General features: G+C 36.0%; 1 protein-coding gene across 1 annotated transcript in view; it reads right to left on the bottom strand.

Moving 5' to 3' along the window:
• LOC150106890 (sodium-dependent proline transporter-like) overlaps positions 1-13,677 on the bottom strand; it is a 196,563-nt gene extending 182,886 nt beyond the window's left edge. The window contains exon 1 of the mRNA XM_090392797.1: positions 13,569-13,677. The gene's annotated coding sequence lies outside the window, so the exon portion shown is untranslated. The remainder of the gene's footprint in view (positions 1-13,568) is intronic.
• Between the last annotated feature and the right edge of the window lie 5,727 nt (positions 13,678-19,404).

Genomic DNA, 19,404 nt, shown 5'->3' with positions numbered 1-19,404 from the left:
AAGATCAAAAAAGCCCCAGGTCCGGATGGCATCACTAACGAAGTCATCAAGGCACTACCACGCAAAGTCATAGCACATCTGACAAACATCATAAACTTCATCCTCAAATGGTAGCACTTCCCCCAGTCATGGAAAATAGCTGACATCATCCCAATTCACAAACCAGGCAAAGACCCACACCTACCTAAAAATTACCGTCCCATCAGCCTGCTATCCAATTTAGGGAAAATAGCTGAGAAAATCATCCTCATCAGACTCCAAGATCATGTCAACCAATTAAATATCATTCCAGAAGAACAATTCGGCTTCCGTCAAAATCACAGCACCACCCATCAAATCAATAGACTGGTAGAATACATCACCACAGGATTCAATTGGAATCAACACACTGGAGCTGTCTTCCTAGACATCTCAAAGGCCTTCGATAAGATCTGGAACCAAGGCCTCCTCTACAAACTTATCATCGCTAACCTTCCACTAAATATGATACACCTGATCAAATCATAACTCTCCAACAGGAGGATGCAAGTCAAAATCAATGAAACAGTCTCAACCCAACGGAAAATCCTCGCTGGAGTTCCTCAAGGATCACTGCTAGCCCCGATCCTGTTCAACATCTGTATAGCAGACATCCCTCAAAATCCTCTCACATCCACCATCGCCCTTTATGCTGATGACACGACTATTCTAGCCAGATCTCGTCAACCACTTCTCGTCACCAAAAAACTACAAGACACCATCCTGAATCTAGAAAAATGGTTTAAAGACTGGCGACTACAATTAAACCCCCAGAAAAGTACAACGATACTCTTCACAAGAAGACGAGCATCCCCTAAAGGAGACATCACCCTGTTCAACTCTAAAATTCCCTGATAAACTGAAGCAAAATACCTAGGAATACTTCTCGATAAGCGATTATGCTTCAACAGCCACATCAAGAGCATATACACCAAAGCTTCAAATGTTATCACCCAGCTATACCCCTTGATCAACAGATACAGCAAACTAAGCTCAACAAATAAAATACTACTGTACAAGACAGTGATCCGTCCCACAGTCATATACGCCTCCCCAGCCTGGAGCCATACCTCCAAGACAAACATCCTCCAGCTACAAAGACTACAGAACAAATGCCTGCGAATGATTCTGGACCCCCCGTGGTTCATCAGGAACGCCCAGATCCACCGGGACATAAATATCCCCTACATCTCTCCACTACTACGCTCCCTAGAAAAAAAATTCTTTATGAAGACATCTATGCATCCAAACCAACTGATACAACAAGCCGGAAACTATGACGGTAATGACTACTGGAAACATAAAAGACCGAAAGCCATCCTAACACCCAACGACGAATAACCACTTCTGCCCACTCAGGGTGAGATAAAATAGCTCACAAATCTCTCCCATCACTGCTCCCGAAACAGACAACAGGGAATATGAAAAGCGTCAAGCTTCACCCTCTGCGCCAAATATGTCCTGCGTCCTGCTTGATATTGTAATGAATTAGTTCAACAAGCAGCAAACTATGATGAATCGGATTTCTTCAAATATAAGTTCCCATGGAGGATCTATAACTCACACCCACTTGGGCAGAGCACTTAGCTCATAAATTTTCCCCTGCACAGTAACCTTATCAGATAGCAGCGATTATAAAAGCATTACGCTTCACCCTTATAGACACTAATGTTCTGCGTTGATATTGCAACCCAGAAATAAATAACATCAAACCAGTAATGCTTGATATTGTAACCCCCGTGTGGTGGCCGGGGTAAGAATAACGCCGCTGCAGCCCATGCATGTCGTAAAAGGCGACTAAAATGGGACGCATTGTTTCGCTCTCTTAGGTTTCTTCCGGAATTTTGCTCCTGGTGAGGGGAGCTTTGATTTCGGGGGATTTGCCCTGAAAGAGCATTTTGAGTCTCTGGGGAGGGTGTTCTCCATCGTGGCCGGTGGAGAACACCCTCAGTGGATTTTCCCACCTCCACGGAAAAGCATCCACTTGTCGGTGGATGCTTTTCCCTGGAATATGAGCGGTTCTGCTCAGTGTTGGCAGGGGGAGGGCGTCACCGAGTGGAACCAACACTGAGTTGGACGATCATTTCGGCCACTCGTAGGGAGTGGTCCGAGGGATCGTCTTAATTTTTAGAGAGGGCTTACTTAAAAATCCCCACTGCAGCCCATGCATATCGTACGAGGCGACTAAAATGGGTACCCAGGGAGGGTAATACTGTAGCCAATAAGTTTTAACAGAGGCTAGGCTATTGCTGTTACCCTTCTGCCATGATTAGAGCTTATGGCGCTATATTACCCCATCCATACATTTTCTTCTACAGATACAGATAACGGGGAATATGAAAAGCATTCTTGCTTTGCCCATCTAGCCAAAAAAAATTTAAAAAAATTCAGATTGTATTTTAACATTTTGGACTATGGAATTGGGTTTTTTTCATTATAAACTTTGCTAGCAAAGACTCCTAACTTATATAATTACTTCTCGACAGTATTGACAACCTTGGGTGTGATTTACAAATTGTTGTATGACATTTTTACAGTATGCTAAGTTCGTTAACAGAGATTAGTTTCAATAATTTTTGAAATTAATGCCATTCACCTTAAACTACACAATTTACACTTGAAACTAGATATAACAATTGTATATCTTTGTTTTTGACTTCCTCATTCTTCCCCAGTTAGAAATCTTCAGTTCTCAGATTTTTGAAGATTCACTAACTTCCATGTCGGAAGTCTTTTCCATTTGGTTCGATCTCTTTGGTCGATAGACAACAAGAAACAACAAGTTACAACAAGAAACAGACCACAGATTTAGTTTTCTATCCAAAGAGTTAATGATAATTTTATCCACAAGGCCATAGGTGGTTAAAAGTGAATACTGATGTCTGTGATTGCCTTTAGGTGTGAGGTGAATTTCTTCCCTCGTGTTGTTCACTTCCTTGCTTATTGGAGGATTGAAAGGATTAGAAAAGTTCCATGTTTGGTCTCTGGAGAGCTTATAATTAATGCATAATAAAAATAAAATTAAAATTGTATATATAAAACTTATTTAGATGTATATATTAATAAAGACCATTAAACTGTTATAATACTAATAATACATGAAATGAATGTATAATATTGACATAATAAGAAATATAGTGTCGAAAGTCTAAAATGGCACAATTTGAATAACTCGGACGTTATGAGGAAAGTAGTCTAGTTTTACATGTGATCTAAAAACGAAGTAATTCCGTTTTCATCTGGATCGGAAGTGTTCCAAAGACCCACACAAAGTTCACAGACTGTTGATTTTGTCATCGTCAGTGAACATGATTATTTTTTTATTTTAATTTATTTATTATTTTTGCTAGTTGAATTAGTAACACTTAAGAAACTCTAAGGCGAGGAAAGAGAAGTTAGTGTTTTCTGGCAAAAAAAAAAAAAAAAGATCATCGCCGTTCAATATTTCCTATGGAAGTTGTCAGGCCTTGTTCTCGATGGGGGGTAATCATACTTTAAACTTTTCCAATATCTTTTACTTGATATAATCAGAAATGTATAGACAATGACTACTTTCTATAAGGAAGAGGCGAGTTTGAAGTGATGTTCAGACTAAGTAGAAGTAAGAAGATTCTTGTTCTATTGTATAAGCCTATAAGACAGCGTTTCTCAACCTCTCTAAGCCCAAGGACCAGTAAAATGCCTAAAGCACTTCTACGGACTACTAAGTTATGTAATTTTTTTTAAATGTATGTGGGGATTACCAACATATTACATATACATACCACATTTACATATTACATATACATAAACATTTACAAATACATATGGAAACATAATTAAGTTGGAAGTAAACGATTAACAGTATATCATCACTGAATAAAGTTTTAATTTTTATTAAACAAATACAGGTATCAGTTTCCGATTTGCTCTGGGCAAATGAATTGATATGTCAGCGCCGTCCCGCTAACTGAAATCCCCATTCATCTGCCCATAACAACTTTTATATTTTATATGTTATCCCCATTCATCTGCCCATTTTCATGAAGCCCCACAACAAATTTTATCTTCGCGCACTCTCTGATTCGACCTGCGACACGTAAACTGTTCCATTCGCTAAGTGCGTTGTGAGACGAGGGAAAAATGTTATTCTTAGCTTACTCCATTCATCATAATACTGAATACGAACTCGACATCCATGGATTCCATCATGGATGACATCCCTTGTCCTGTCCAAACTATCCCATGCATATACCTAAAAAGTTCACTCAAAACTAGTGACGGCTCGTGGCTTGAAATCGAGGGGGTGCTGCAACTTTCGAAATATACATATACACTCTAAGTACAGTGTATATGTGTTAGGATAAAATGTCAACATTACGGTAAAAATAAAAAATAAAAGATTAAACATGAAAAAATATTGTTTATTATCGATAAAATTATCGAGTTTAGTATAATTCAAAAAAATCTCAAAATAAAATCAATTATCATAACCCCAATAATGTTCTAAACTAAACACTATAAAAATGTTGTTTTTAATTGTAATGTCGAAATATTTAAAGAGACGGAGTAAACGCGATAAGCACTACGAACACTCCACTACTGCAAATAAACAACAGTGGAACTGCGCGACGGACAGTGCCGCATTACGCTAATAGCTCTCATATCACTATGACGTGCATATGCTTGCGCGCATAGCAATATGACACTGTGGTAAACACAGTGCTGCCAGCGTCCTTCGCCCTCCTAAGTGCTACAAGATGGATTTTTATTATTTTTTATACAAAATAAGAGAATTGTATAGGATGGTTGATGATAAAATTAAATATTACAAAATATAATAAATAAATTAATAAATATATTTATATATCGAAGAAAATTGGGGGTGCTGCAGTTCTGCAGTTCCAATACATGAGCCGCCTCTGCTCAGAACATCCCAAAGCCATTAATGCCCCCCCCCCTCACACACACACACACACACACTTCCGGCCGATACGAATCGCCTTATTTCCCTGAGGAGTTTTCCATGACTAGCAAAAAAATTTAAGGCATCCTGTTATGTGAGGTCATTCCAGATATCTATAAACAGTCCAACCCACGATGTCAGTCGCAAAGTGCCATTCAGGTGGTCAGGCGCATTTTCCCACCAGCAACCATGTGCCGTATATAACTTACGCATGTGCTTTGTACTAATCGTGTTATGATGGTGGTTTTAATTATATCCGTCCTGTGTGCTGCTTGTATTCATTAAGCTATGATGCATGTTTCTGTACAGTCCATGACCGTACAGCTTTGTTGTCTGCATGGGACAGATTCGGTGTGTTCGACCACATATTCCTGCAAGCGATCGTACGAGATACGGAGCTTCGTTAAACGGGACGCAGGCAGCTATCCTCCTTGCCAACAGAGCTGAGCCTCACCGTGGCGTCACTTTGCGTACCTTTCGTTTCATCCCCGATTTTGTCCAATTTTGGAAATGGATTAATTCCAAAACCAGTAACGAGAATAATCGGAAACTGTAGTCCAAATAAATAAGATGATATAATTATGTTACTACTTACTTTTAATGAGATGATTCAGCTTTTCGGCCTTTGCAAAGTTGCTGGATATCTGGCTCAATATTGGTCAACTTCAGTCGAAGATCGGCACACACACACTAAGAAGATTCCTGTATTTTGTTTTTATTTGAAGGAGCGATGAAAATCCTTTCTCACAAAGATAGGTTGTAGAAAACTGCATGACAATTTTCAATGCTTCTTCAGATAATTCGGTAAATTCACTTCTCACTGAAGGCGAAATCCAGAATCGAGCCAAACCAAGATCACGGAATTGCATTTTAAGCCCACTATCAATTGAAAGCTCAATTAACTTTTTTTTTTTTTCAATAACGAATGTTCGTTCTCGTGACTGTAAGTCTGAAATAGATCTCGAACCCACAGAAATTTCTTATAAAGTTATTCGAAAAATACGTTTCTAAATTCTCTTTCAGAGTTTTGAGGTGGTCACAAATCCTTTCCAGAAACTCCGAATCAAAAAAAAAAGATCATTTTCCACTAAAAAAGGATTCCAATGTTGGAAAAGGTGTCGATTATCTGTCTTTTACATAACTAATGCACAACATCCATTTTTTTTGTTTTTGTTTTTTCTCGAATACCTTTATTTTGCCGTAGGCATCAAGAAAAGTTAAAGAATTTCCCTGAAGGGAGAGATTGAGTTCATTTAATTTCGAAAACAAATGTCTCTGAAAGATAGGATAGTATTGATAACCATGCTTCGTCAACAAGGAGTGATGCAAAATTAGAATTACGTTCATTTACAAACAATAGAACTTAGAGTCTTAATTGAAATAACCTTGTTAGTACTTTGCCCCTGGAAATCCAGAGGATTTCAGAATGAAGCAAAAGTTGTATATATTCACTGTCCATTTCATCGCAGAATACTGAAAATAACTTTGTTTCATAAACAATATACCCGATTCATATCCGGAGCCACTTCCTTGACCATTGAAACAACCCCCAACTATGCCTGCCTGTAAGGGCTCAAGCTTCATCCGAACAGAAGCCCATACATTTTCCCCACTGGATCCCTTTGTGTACTATGTAATTATTGATGTACGAAATATTTCTTCTCCAGTTGTTCGGGATAACAAAGCTCCACAAAACAGAATATCTTCATGAATGTTGTTAGCATGCGCATATCTTACGTAGCATATTAACTGCGCGTCATTTGTAACATTAGTAAGATCGTCTATTTGTACCGCATAATAAGGGCTCTTCTTAACTCTTTCGATTAACTGAGATTCAACGTCACCTGCCATATCATTATGTGACCTACAGTGTCATTGAAAGAGGAGTCAAATCGACATCTTTTAGTATCCTGTTGCGAAACATAAAACTTTTTTTTTTCAATTTGCATATTTTTCATCACAGTGTTTTGTTTCTAAATGTTGAAGTTTCGCAGGTTTCATGCACGCGTTCGACAACACTTCATAAGACAAAACGCACTGAAGTTTCTGTTTACTTTCATCTCCACACCAAGTAAACCCGAATTCCAAATATGAACTGTTATATTTTTTACTGTAATTTTTCTTTGAACTGATTGTTTCTTCTACTTTAATAGTGTCAGATTTACTTGTCGTTACGACACGCGTATCACAATTAGGGTTAGCATCACCTGTTTCATTTGATCTTCTTTTCAAAATCCTAGTTTTAAGCCACTTTTCCATTATTAAAAAAAACGTTTCCGAAAAATATAGAAACACTGGGGTTAACTCACGATTTCATTTGATTTCAATAATTTTTACTTACTTATTCAATTTTAATTTGTTTGGATAACTAAAAAAATATATTTATTTAATTAATTTAAGCCTGCCTGCGGACCACCTGTCCCATCGTTGAGTACAAAAAAATATTTGAGAAACACTGCTATAAGGCATTGATCAGGCTACATGTGGACTAAACTATTGATATAAAAGCTTAGTTGAAGAACAAAAAATAAATAAATAAACATAATTTTTTTATATTATTATTTTTATTTGATGAGTTTATTTTACGAATATTCTATTTAATGTTATTAATGTTAAAATAAAATTTAAAAAAAATAAAAAAAAAATTTTTCCTGTTCTGAAATTCGATCTCTGGCTCACTGCTGGACTAAATAAATATATTACAGTCATGCAAGCTAAAAATGAAAAATTATAAAGCAACAGATAGCAAATACTACTGCAAAAATATTTATTTTTGGTATAGGTGAATATTTTCATGTTTAAACAGTAGTAGCGATTCCTGAGTCCTTCAGTTTGCGTTCTTGGAGTTCAATACCCTCAAGTCTTGTTTAGCTTCTCTTTCATATTTAAATACTTAGCAGCACACGGTACAATTTCTTCGTTTTCTTCGGTTTATGGCCCCATTTATAGCACGAATAGATTACCATATTCCACTTGGAAACTAACCTCACACTATTGCTGACATTATAACGTCAGACGTGTAAAAGATACAAAGGGGGAGGGGGAAAGACATCAAATAAAAAATAAATGCAAAAAAAAGCCGGAAATACTGTTACCATGGAAATATCGAAGCATTTTTTCAGGCCTCTTAGTTTTTGTAAATTTCATAGAAACATGTCTGCTTTTCATGGAAGTAATGAGTCACATCCGTCAATTCAATAAATAAAACGTTTGATTGGTGAGTTACGCAATCTTGTGTAAATATTCACCAGTCTCTCACCAAACGTGAATTGGCTTCTTTTACTATTCTGTGAGTAGATTTATAAATGTAGAGTTCAGTTCAACCCGTGTAAATAGGGTTGTTTTTGTCGTTTTTTGTACTGTGTGGCTTATTATTTAATGATCTACTAAAAGAAATCAAATAAGTGATAATACTGGCCATCTTTATGTTATAATTCTGTCATATTAAGTCATAATAACTCTGTCAGTTAAGTTATAGCTGCATGTTGTACTCCATTGTGATAGAAGCAACAATATCTTCAACAAATCGTCCGCATTGGTGGGATGCTTTAGTTGACGCTATTGTGAGAATTGCCATATGCTTCCCATCACACTTTTAGCTTCTGGGGCCAGGAAATTCCAGAATCTGTATTTATAAAATAATATTTCTAATTCCAATTTTAGTTTCTAAATATTTTTCTGGACTTTTTATTCTTTCAATTAGTGGCTTTTTAACAAATATTTTTCAATCACATTACAGAATACTTTGACAAAATATTATTAATATATAATTTTTGTTTCAGATCATGCAAGTCGTAAGAAGCATGTTAATTAAAAAGTAAGTTCATGTCGTAAATGTTGCATGAATTTCTGTGGGAGGGGAAGCTTTTTTTTTTTTTAAATCTTTTTGTAGACTTTGTTAGTAAATAAGCTAACCCAACACGAGCATTGTTTGGGGATGTATGCTTCTACCCAACATTTCTTCTATGGCTGAGGATACAAACGCTGAGATTGCAGAATTCGATGATGTTTTAATTACCTGTGGATGCCCTGACCTTCTGGAGAATCTATGGATGCATGACTAGACGAAAGCACAACCATTCCCTTCTTTTGTTTCTTATTTATTTATTTATTCCATTTATCTAACTGTTTCTTGAATGTATTTCATCATACAACCTTCAAGCGAAATATTGTAACTGAATTTGAACGGGCTCACTAAATTTCATGCAGACCGAAGGAAGGTTGGATTAATCTTCCAGGACACTAAAAATTGAATACAATTAAAAATGAAAAAAAAAAAATTGATAGAGCCTGTGTAGCTCAACCCATACACGACTTTTTGTAGAACGCGAAAGGATAAAATAAATATACATAAGCGAATGAAAAACATATTGCACACTTTTTCATTTAACTGTACAGCCAATTGTACATTGATTGCTTTATACTATAATTAGTTGTATTTTTGTGCATAATATTGGCCAACTATAAAGCTTGTCGTTTAGTTTTATGTATCAAAAATGTCAATGATAGTCTATATAGTGGAAGAGTGTGACGACACTCTACTGATCCACTGGGTAATCTCAACTCCCTGCCAAAATGTAACCCTCTCTTTTATGTTAGAGCAACACTGCATATGTATATACAGAGTTGCAATCCAAAAGAGATAATAATGGTGGAATAAACCATGTAATGATGCACTGCAAAAACAAATTTTAAAGTAATTATATGTAAAGCATATGTATGATATGTAAAGTAAATACCCAAAGAATAATAAAGTAGTTTAGGTGGAAATAGACACTGAGCATGTTATAGTGTTGTATATGAAAATAGAATATCAATGTAAAACCATTGTATATAGAAACAAACATCGTATGTATGTAAATAGCAATTTATTTCTTAAGATAAGATAATAGCATTGTATCAAATCAATATGTAACTTATGCTGTTTAAAGAGAACTGATCAAAGCATTGTAAAGGACTTTAGGGGGGAAATATCCTCTGAGCATGTTATAGTGTTGTACATGAAAATGAAATATCAATGTAAAACGTTTCCTTTGAAAAGCATGCTATGTACATATTGTATATATATTTATTCTGAATGTATATAGATTAATAAAATGCTTTGGATTAATAAAATATCAGCTCAGTGGATGTGGCGTTTGCACACCACGGCCCTTGGCCGCACGAAGGAAGACTTGATTTCAGTCTAGTCAGCGACTAGAGGAAATTTTTCTAAGCCTTTTTTCGGCCGGTTCCCGAGTTAGTCGATCCTGGCAAGCGGGTTTTTTTTTTTTTTTTCGGAAACTCGGGTTTTTCGTGCCGTAAACTCAAGAAAATCGACCGTAGAACCCACATTATTTCAGACATTAAAAATACAAGTGTTAGAGTTAGGGACCACGGGATGGCGGCACTTGTTTAGCCTTCACTCTTCACTGCGTACCGCTTAATTAGTTATAGCCTTGGACCATCTATCTCTGATTGGTACCAGTGGAGATTGAACTGCCCACTCAGTCTCCAAAAGTTAGATAGGGCTAAAAACGGCCTCGCCTACTCCCTATATACTGGAATAAAAAGGCGTTAGCTGATTTTTTTTTTAATTGTTTCAAATTTCAGGTATCACACATAGTGTGATACCTGAAATGGAGAAGCTGCTAGAGATATTGATTACAATATTTAATGCATGTATTAAATCAGTTCTTTTATATAGATGTGAAATGATTGTCTTAAAAGGAGTTACAAAACACATACAGATATTCATTAATCAATGTGTGCGCAGTATACTTTGAATATGATGGCCTCAAATTATTATTATTAAATAATAATAATCAGCAAACTGTTAAACTGGAAATCAGAAAACGAGAATTCAGGTGAACTGGATGTCTTCTTCTTCTTTGAGTGCCATCTCCTATCGGAGGTCGGCGACCACCTTGGCAAATTTTGAGCGATTCTCAGCTATTCTGAGCAGTCTCTCAGAGTTCATACCAGTCCACTGTCTGATATCTGCCAGCCAAGATTTTCTTCGTATTCCTTGTCCTCTTCTTCCATTTATCTTCCCTTTTATAATCAATTGAAGTATCTTATATTTTTCATTACGAAGTAGGTGACCAAGATATGCAGTTTTCCTTCTTTTTATGCTATCTAAAAGTTCAGGTGATTTCCCCATTTGTTTCAGTACTTCCTGATTGGACATTTTTGCTGTCCATGGAACTGGATGTACATTTAGTAAATATCATGAGGAAATTAGTCATCTAGCCCTAAAGTGGAACCCACCAAGGAAGAGAAAGCTTGGAAATCCCAAAAATACGTGTAGGAGATCCACTTTAGTGGCTCACAATGTTCCTGTGGCATTTGAAAAAAAAAAAAAAAAAAGACACTGAGCGACTTATTTATTAAAGATATTAATTTCACGAAGTAATGCAGTATGAAGTCGTTTTCTCTATCAGAGAGAATGTAGAATTACCCTCTATAACTAAAAATGCGTGCCCGGGAAGTGCTCATAAATATCTTTCATGGTCCACCTGAACAAGAGATTGTTCCTCACCGATTTAATGAATGGGAGTGCTATAGACAACAAAAACAACATCACAGATATGGTGAAATTGAAACAGATGAACCAGGAGGGGGGGGGAAGGGCAACGTATGTTTCCCACCTCTTTAGACCTTTAATTTCATTTAAACCTTGAATCGAGTCCAAGATTCAGATTGTTTATCTCGAGTTGAATACTTGGAACATTTCGTAAAAAAAATAATAATAAGTAAATAAAATAAAATAAAATAAAATATAAAACGCCAATTTATGTCATTGAATATATTTGGCACAATCCCTACTAGACAGATCACTGTTCCACCACTTATCAATCTTTGCGTTAACACTATTTACTTCCTTTTTTTTTTTTTTTTTTTTTTTTCTGTAGTATTTCCAATGAGGGATAATATTTTGACGTCACATGCCAGAAAGAGGTGTGCCAAAAAATTTTAAAGAAATCACCATGGCTTCTTCCCAAGGGTGAGGATAAAAAAAAAAAAAAAGAAAAGAAAAGAAAAAGAAAGAAAGACAAAAAAAACAGGTTTCCTTCCTTGCCATCTACAGCATAAATACAGTAAGTATTTGAAGAATTCAGCCCCGTTCCTTTAAAAGGAAATGGAGATTGAGGGACATCCCCCACAAATCGGTCTGGTTGGTCAAGTGGTTAGTGTATCCACTCTCCAAGAGGTTGCAGGTTCAAATCCGCCGCCGGATTAAAATTAAAAATAAATTTTAAGAAATACAAAAAAACTTATAAAAATAGAAAAAAAAAATCCTTGACTCACAACACGGTGCAAAATGTACTGTAAGTTTACAAATAACCTTTCGTAGGCGGGTGGGAACAACATTTTAAAAAAAGTAGTTTCTTTACATCGACTTTGACTAAATTTGGAACACTGGTGTTTCTGACATCGCTTTATTAAGATCTGAAAAATTCTGGTAAATCGGAAGACAAAGAAAAGACAGATTGCAATGAAACTCTTTTTATGCAGACAAAAATATGTCTAAATCATCAACTGATTTTGACACCAATTTGACTACTGGACGACTCCATCTCAAAAAGAAGCGATATCTCATAGAACATATACATTTTTTTAAACAAAAGGTCAGCCAAGTTCTGATAAGGTAAGAAGTCTGCAATTTAGAAGTGCTTATTGGAGAATGCAAATTACCCTGTGATACAACAGGATCGACAAAGAGAGTACCACCAATTATTTAAAAAAAAAAAAAAAATAGTCAATAAAATAGCCGCTTCTAGACTGTAACCAACTTCCTACTTTCTTAATACTACTTGGTTCAAATCAGCATATAAGATTACTAAGCTTAAGTTTTGATTTTGTATATTAAAGATAACAGCATATTATCGAAAAATGAAACACTACTTTAGCCAACACTATACGTCCGAAGACCAACATGCAAGATCTGATGATACTGCACTCCTGATCCATAACACATTCATTTGGGGGAAAACTGTCAATAGGAGGTTGATAAGGATGTACATTTTCCTGTATTACTACCGTAATATCTTGTGCACCCTCCCCGAGAGTACATATCAAGAATATGATGATGATGATCATACATCTCTATCTATCTTCGAGTGGATAATACTACTGAAGTCATATTGCGACAATTCAGACATTTTTTTCTTTCGTAAATTTGGCACGTATCGTGGCAATACACGTCATGTCAATAAAATCTGAGTCATTCTACTTCGTTTTATCCGTCTGTACTTGTAAGTGAAGAATAGCTTTAGATTTGCACATTTATCTGATTTACATTTCCGATAGAAACACTGCGATTGGTTCAAATCTGAATGTCAACTTACTGTATTATTTATTTATTTTTTTTAAGTTTCATTTGATGTCGGTTTAATTATTTCCCTATTTATTTAGTTAATAATAAACACATTTGGAAATTGGGTAAGCAGACAGTTGGGCTAAATATAAATTATTGGATTTTTATGAAGAAAAACTTCTTTCAATTTTTTTTTTTTTTCTCTGTGGTAAATGTCACTCATAATTTTTTTTTCCCAGACAATAAAAAGAATGTATAATCAGGTTAGAATGTAGATTGAACATAAAAAAAAAAATAAAGTCTTACCAATTGTAAATCTCTAAATCGAACCGTCGGGGGGTATACGGAAATATCCCTTGAAGATTCTCACTGCAAAAAGGAGAACGCTTCATTTAGAAGCAGAGTTGTGAAAGGCCTTGAAACCTGACAATGGTGACATCACGGACGACTCCATTCTGTGCGAAGTACTTTCGACAAAAAAATTTTCACCTTTTGGCATCAATCCAAAGTAGGACGCTACCGTTAGTTGATGGTACTGAACTCACACGCTGTTTGGTTCAGACGTATTACGGTGTGCTAATGACGGAAGATCTCAGGCGTGGATGAGAACAGTTTATTATCTCCCCCCCTCCCCGAGTTGAAGTTTATAGGCCTTCATAAATCTTCTTGATGTGCCCTGCAAGGAATCTACCGAGGAGCTTAAGATGGAAATGTGGCATGTAAATATCTACAGTGATTTTTTTTTTTTGAGGGGGGGGTCAGCTTTTTTGTGATGAAAACGTTTTGAAAATAAAGTTTTAAAAAGAAAATATTGTCTCTTCAGTTTGTTTGATTTTTTTTTTTTTTTTTTTTTTTTTTCTGAAAGACAAGAATGTCTGAGTTCTCTTAGTGTGCGACTGTAAAACAGAAAATTCTGACTTGGAAGGTAGTTGAATTAATATCGTAGCGTTAGCAATTGGAGAAGGAAATCCATAATGAAGTAACAAGTTTGTAAAGAGTGCTTGATAAGGGCAAAGTGCATCTCCATAGAAAGAAGATTAATCGAATAAGAATTAAACGGGTGAATGACACTATTAAGCGCGAATGACATAAGTGGATGATGAGATAATATAGAAAGATATGTATAGAGAAGTTCATGATTAACTGGGAGCGCATCCTAGAAACGTAACATCTGTGAATGACGTATGCTATTCTTGATTGGTTTGCTTTTTTTTTTCGCCTTTTTTTTTAAGAAATAAAAAACTGTTCCTGGAAGGTGGAAATCCTATACATCCGTATGAGGCCGCCTAACTCGCTGTCATTTGAAAAATACTTTATAAAGATTCTTCCATCGCAGATAACAACTAAGCTATCGAGACTCTATAAAGAAACCAATCAGATGATTACACGAAATTGAATTGATAATTGTCCATCAGAGTAAAAATGATACAACACCTGACAGAAAGAGAACGAATAGGTAAGAGAATGATAGTGGATGAGTTGACAATTTTCAAGATATTATAAAATCTCGATGTCAACTAGCAATCACTGGTGCGATATCACCGTGTTATATCGTGTTATGTTAAATGAATGTAGAGGTGGGACATTTGTTTTGTAAACATAAACAATAAATTACAGGTGATTCTAGGGGGTAAAAAAGTTGATTGGCCAAAAAAAGGCAGTGAAAACACAGCGATATTACTGAGCTTTGCAAACACCTTTACAGAATACTTCACTGTAGTCAGATACGCTCGCTTATCCACACTATTGTGTGATGTGAGACCACTACCTTGCTTATTGGAAGTCTGAAGTAGTTCGAAAAATGCGGAAATACAGATTTTGCATTTCTTTCGAATTTGTAATAAAAAAATCAAGATTCTAGATCAAGCACAACTGCTCTTAATGGATTTATAGTAAATATCAGTTATCTTATATGTGCGTGTGTGTGTGTGTGTGTGTGTGTGTGTGTGTGTGTGTGTGTGTGTGTGTGTGTGTGCGCGCGCGCGCGCGTGTGTGGACGCCTTGGGTAGATATATTACATCCATATGTAATTCTCTTTTACTCTCAGGGTTGGTAAGAACACATAATTTTACTGTCTGCTTTCCGTCTATGCGAGTCTATTCTTAGACATGCGTCCGAGGGGGGGGGGGGGTGAACACAAAGTTTCGGGTTTCAGGAAGAAATTAAACTTTGTCTCTATTTTCTCCATTTCACTCACACAGCGCTCCGACTCCATAAAAATACAGTTTCTTATTTTAAGGAGGTCTACGACGTAAGTTAGACTCAAACAAATAAAAGATCTATACCGATTTCCATCAAATAAAAAGCTCCTTCATGATTATTTATATACACCAAGTAATCAGCTTACAGACGTACACCTAATAGGAAATTACATCCTATTATTCTTGAAGAATGACAATCGTTCTTCAAGAATGATTGTCTAAAGACTTGATGCCATTACCTCCACTGTGTTTAGAAGGATTCCTATGGCAAGCAGTAGTTCGTTCTGACTTCATTCTAATTCAACCGAACAACTGCAACCGATGACTCAAAGTCATCTTCCTCCTGGAGCAGTTCCCGAATAATATATACATTTATCGTATCCGTCAAAACAGGAAACTATCCAGAAGAACACGCAAGGTTTACAAACAAAATCCATTGGCCTCATAGTCTTTGCACTGTCAAAGGGATAGTACACTCTTTCGTTGAAAAAGACTTGAGTTCGATTCTTGTTATGAGGAGAGGAATCTTTATGCAAGACTTTTTCAAATGGAGGTGAATTCGCCGATCTCACAAGGAGGTGGCAGGGTTTTTCATTCCGCATGCTGTCAAATCGGCCAGACAATTTATAAACCAAAATACTATTAATGGACATAGATGGCACAATCTATGTATCTTGATAGCCGGCCTGGTTGGCCGAATGGTTAGCGTGTCCTCCCTGCAGCCGAAAGGCTGCCAGCGTGAAATCTGCTGTGGGCATGGATGTTTGTGATTGTCTGTGAAAATACTAGCGGTGGTGATGGCGGGCGGTAGATGGCGCTAGTGTAGACGATGCGGTTCGCTGTAGTTGGCGGATTGAGTGGTGGAGACAGGAGAGTTGTAGAGTAGGTGCCCTCACTCGATGAATCTTTGGACTCCTTGGAGGTGTCATGTAATAATAACAGTTATTATGTAGATGGTGGATTAAAGCCGTAGGTCGCTATAGACGACGCCCTTTGGTCGGAAAGACCTGATGTCGATTCCTGTCTTTATCTAAAGGTGAGTTAGCCAGTCTCATACGGAGGAAGGTTGTTTTTTTTTTTTTTTTTCATCCGGAAACTCGGGTTTTTCGTTCCCTAGAACATACGTATCTACAGACATGGGACACACCGGAAGGCATAGGGCTAACCACTTTATTATCGAAGTGGTCGCCGTTTCAAATCGTAATTGGCCATGCGTAAATACGAACGTAACGGGCTAGAAGAATTTATTAAGCCTAATACGTGAAGTGTGGGTCGGGTGGCGTAAAACGCCCTCCTGTGATGAATCTTTGGACTCCTTGGAGACGTAACGTCACAGATCAATGGGAGTTCTGGGATTGCATTTTTCTATTGTAGTAATAAATACCTGACTTTTTCATGGGATGAGAAAACGCCTTAATTATTTAAATAGAACTAAGGAGTTATATTATTTTATTAAAAAAACATCTAAACGAGGTTTCGTTAATATTTTATTATTAAAGAAACCTTCAAGCGAGAATTCGTCGTAAGTTAAAAACCAACTGCAATCCGTAATCCAGTTATACCTTGAATTTATCTTTTCGACTGATAACAACTTTCTGCTAATCTGTTTTAGATTTAACTCTAATATTTCTGTCAACAAAGTTCGTCTGAGCATTTATCAAACATAAATAATTACTTCCGTGTAAGGGTTAAAGGTCTTTGGTAAATATTTAGTGAAATTCTAAATTCTATTATTCTTGTATGTTTCGAATAGCTGTTTTAAGCCTATTTAAAATATTGCTGTCAACAACTACATGGATGACCGCAAAAGCTTTTCTGGATTTATCTTGAATTGTACTGCATTTTATTATATTTTCGTTTCGTATTGCGTATCGTCATAAATAAATTATATCTGTCCTGTTTGTTGAATTAAAAGTGACATCTGAATGTTTAAATGCTTTTTTTTTATTGTTGGCAAGATTGTCTTCTGCGAGTTATTTTTTATTGAAGAGGTGACTTAGTTCCATGTTTGGTTGTCTACAGCAGGGTTTCCAGACTAGGTAAAATATAAATATAAATACAAAAAATTAATTAATTAATATATATATATATATTTTTAAATAGCTCACCCACGGTTGGAATGTACTGTGGGGTTTGTAAAAACCTCATGCATTCCAACCGTGAATGAGCTATTTTTTTAAATATTTTTAATTAATTAATTAATAATTAATCACAAATTATCACGTAGTTTTTTGTGTGTAATGGGAGACACACACACACACACACACACACACAAAAACGACGTAATAATTTGTGATTGAAAATGTATTTTATCAAAACATTTGATATTTTATCAAATATTTTATTTGAAAATTTATTTTATCAAAACATTTTATCATAACACCTTACAGAATCCTGAAAACTGATATATCGTGGAAAATATCTAAAAATAGTAAATAAAGTATGCCCACAGTTGAGAGCTGGCAGAGTGTCAAGAAGAGTCAATTCATGTTGTAGGGGAGAAAAGAATAAGGGATGTACGAACTCGTCACCAACACGAGAAATCACGTGCTTTACACAGTAAAATTTTCCAACTGTTATACAAGCAAAATAGTTACTACTCTAAAAACTTGAAAGTTTATAAAAGAAAAGCTAATATTCCGACTTGTAATAATAAACAACTCATCCCACAAGACGGATTGATTACCCTATTAGCGGAATGGATTCGCCTTCTTCTGACATGCGCAGAAATGTCGAGGGTTCTCTCATCTGTGGTCGAACTATAGACGCATAACAATGATTAAAATCCTTAGCCACGTTTAGGAAAGGGCCTAGTAAGCTTCAACATTTGGCGAGGATAATGCACCCTTTGGCATCCGAGTTGACACGAACTATACAGTAGAAGCCTGCATCTTCACCTTTTGTTAATGCTTTTTGATTAGGGGGGGTTTCGCTAATAAAAGGGAACATACAGTACGCTAACATACATACTCGTAGGTAGAGTGTCTTTTAAGTAGTACAATACCCTTTTGCTATCTCATGAAAAAAAATGTAGCAATGTTCCTAAATTCTCCTTACTCAAACATTAACAGAATTACTTTAAACTCGTCACATACATTTTTATTAATACAATAATAGTCCTGGTAAGATTTTATGAACCCATCAACCAAAAGAATTTTATTGTTATTATTATTGCAATACCCCTTCATGGAGTCCCAAAACACATTGGATGAAGATCATTTTATACTACACACTTCACCAGCTGTCAATGTCTACTATACGCTATACTGCGTTATGTGTATATCTCTGGTCAAATTTACGAAATTTTCATAGCTTATATAGATATTCTGCTTTGAAAGAATGTTGGAACGTTAATATCCATCATGACTATGTCATTTATATCGCCGAAATAAAGCAGTTTGGCTCGCCCTTTATTAATTTCTTATAACACCTTTTTTTGGATTCGCCAAAGAAAGTGAAGTATATATATTCAGACATCCAATGACATTTTATCGTGTTACTAACGAGATTTTGATAAACTGCATGATGCAAAACCGAATTAATTCTGGATAATAATAATAAATTAGCAGTATTGATACTGATAGATCCCTAGAAGTAATCTGGACTGATCTAAGAGAGAAAATCAAGGAATGTGCTGTGAATAGGTCTTCTGGGTGAGGCAGAAAGGAGAGGAAGGAAGCGCTGGATTACTGAGGAGGTGATAGGAAAAAAATGGACGAAAGAAGAAAATGGAAGAATAAGAACAAAGATGTGAAGCCCAAGTCAGGTATAAAGAGATCAATGAACAACTAAAAGTCCTGGCTAAAAAGGCAAAGGAAGGTCTGCAAGGAAATAGAGGAAAATGATACAGCAAAGGATATGTAGAAAGGCTTGATATCAGGGAAGAAGAGAAGGATAAAAAGCAGTGCTTTAAAGGATGATTTTGTTGGGAAAAAAATGAT

The sequence above is a fragment of the Typopeltis vanoorti genome, chromosome 5, assembly GCF_054136105.1.
Source record: "Typopeltis vanoorti isolate ZY-2024b chromosome 5, IOZ_Tvanoo_1.0, whole genome shotgun sequence".
Classification (NCBI taxonomy): Eukaryota; Metazoa; Arthropoda; class Arachnida; order Uropygi; family Thelyphonidae; genus Typopeltis; species Typopeltis vanoorti.
The sequence above is the reverse complement of the archived record's forward strand: the minus strand, read 5'-3'. Positions and strand labels throughout refer to the sequence as shown.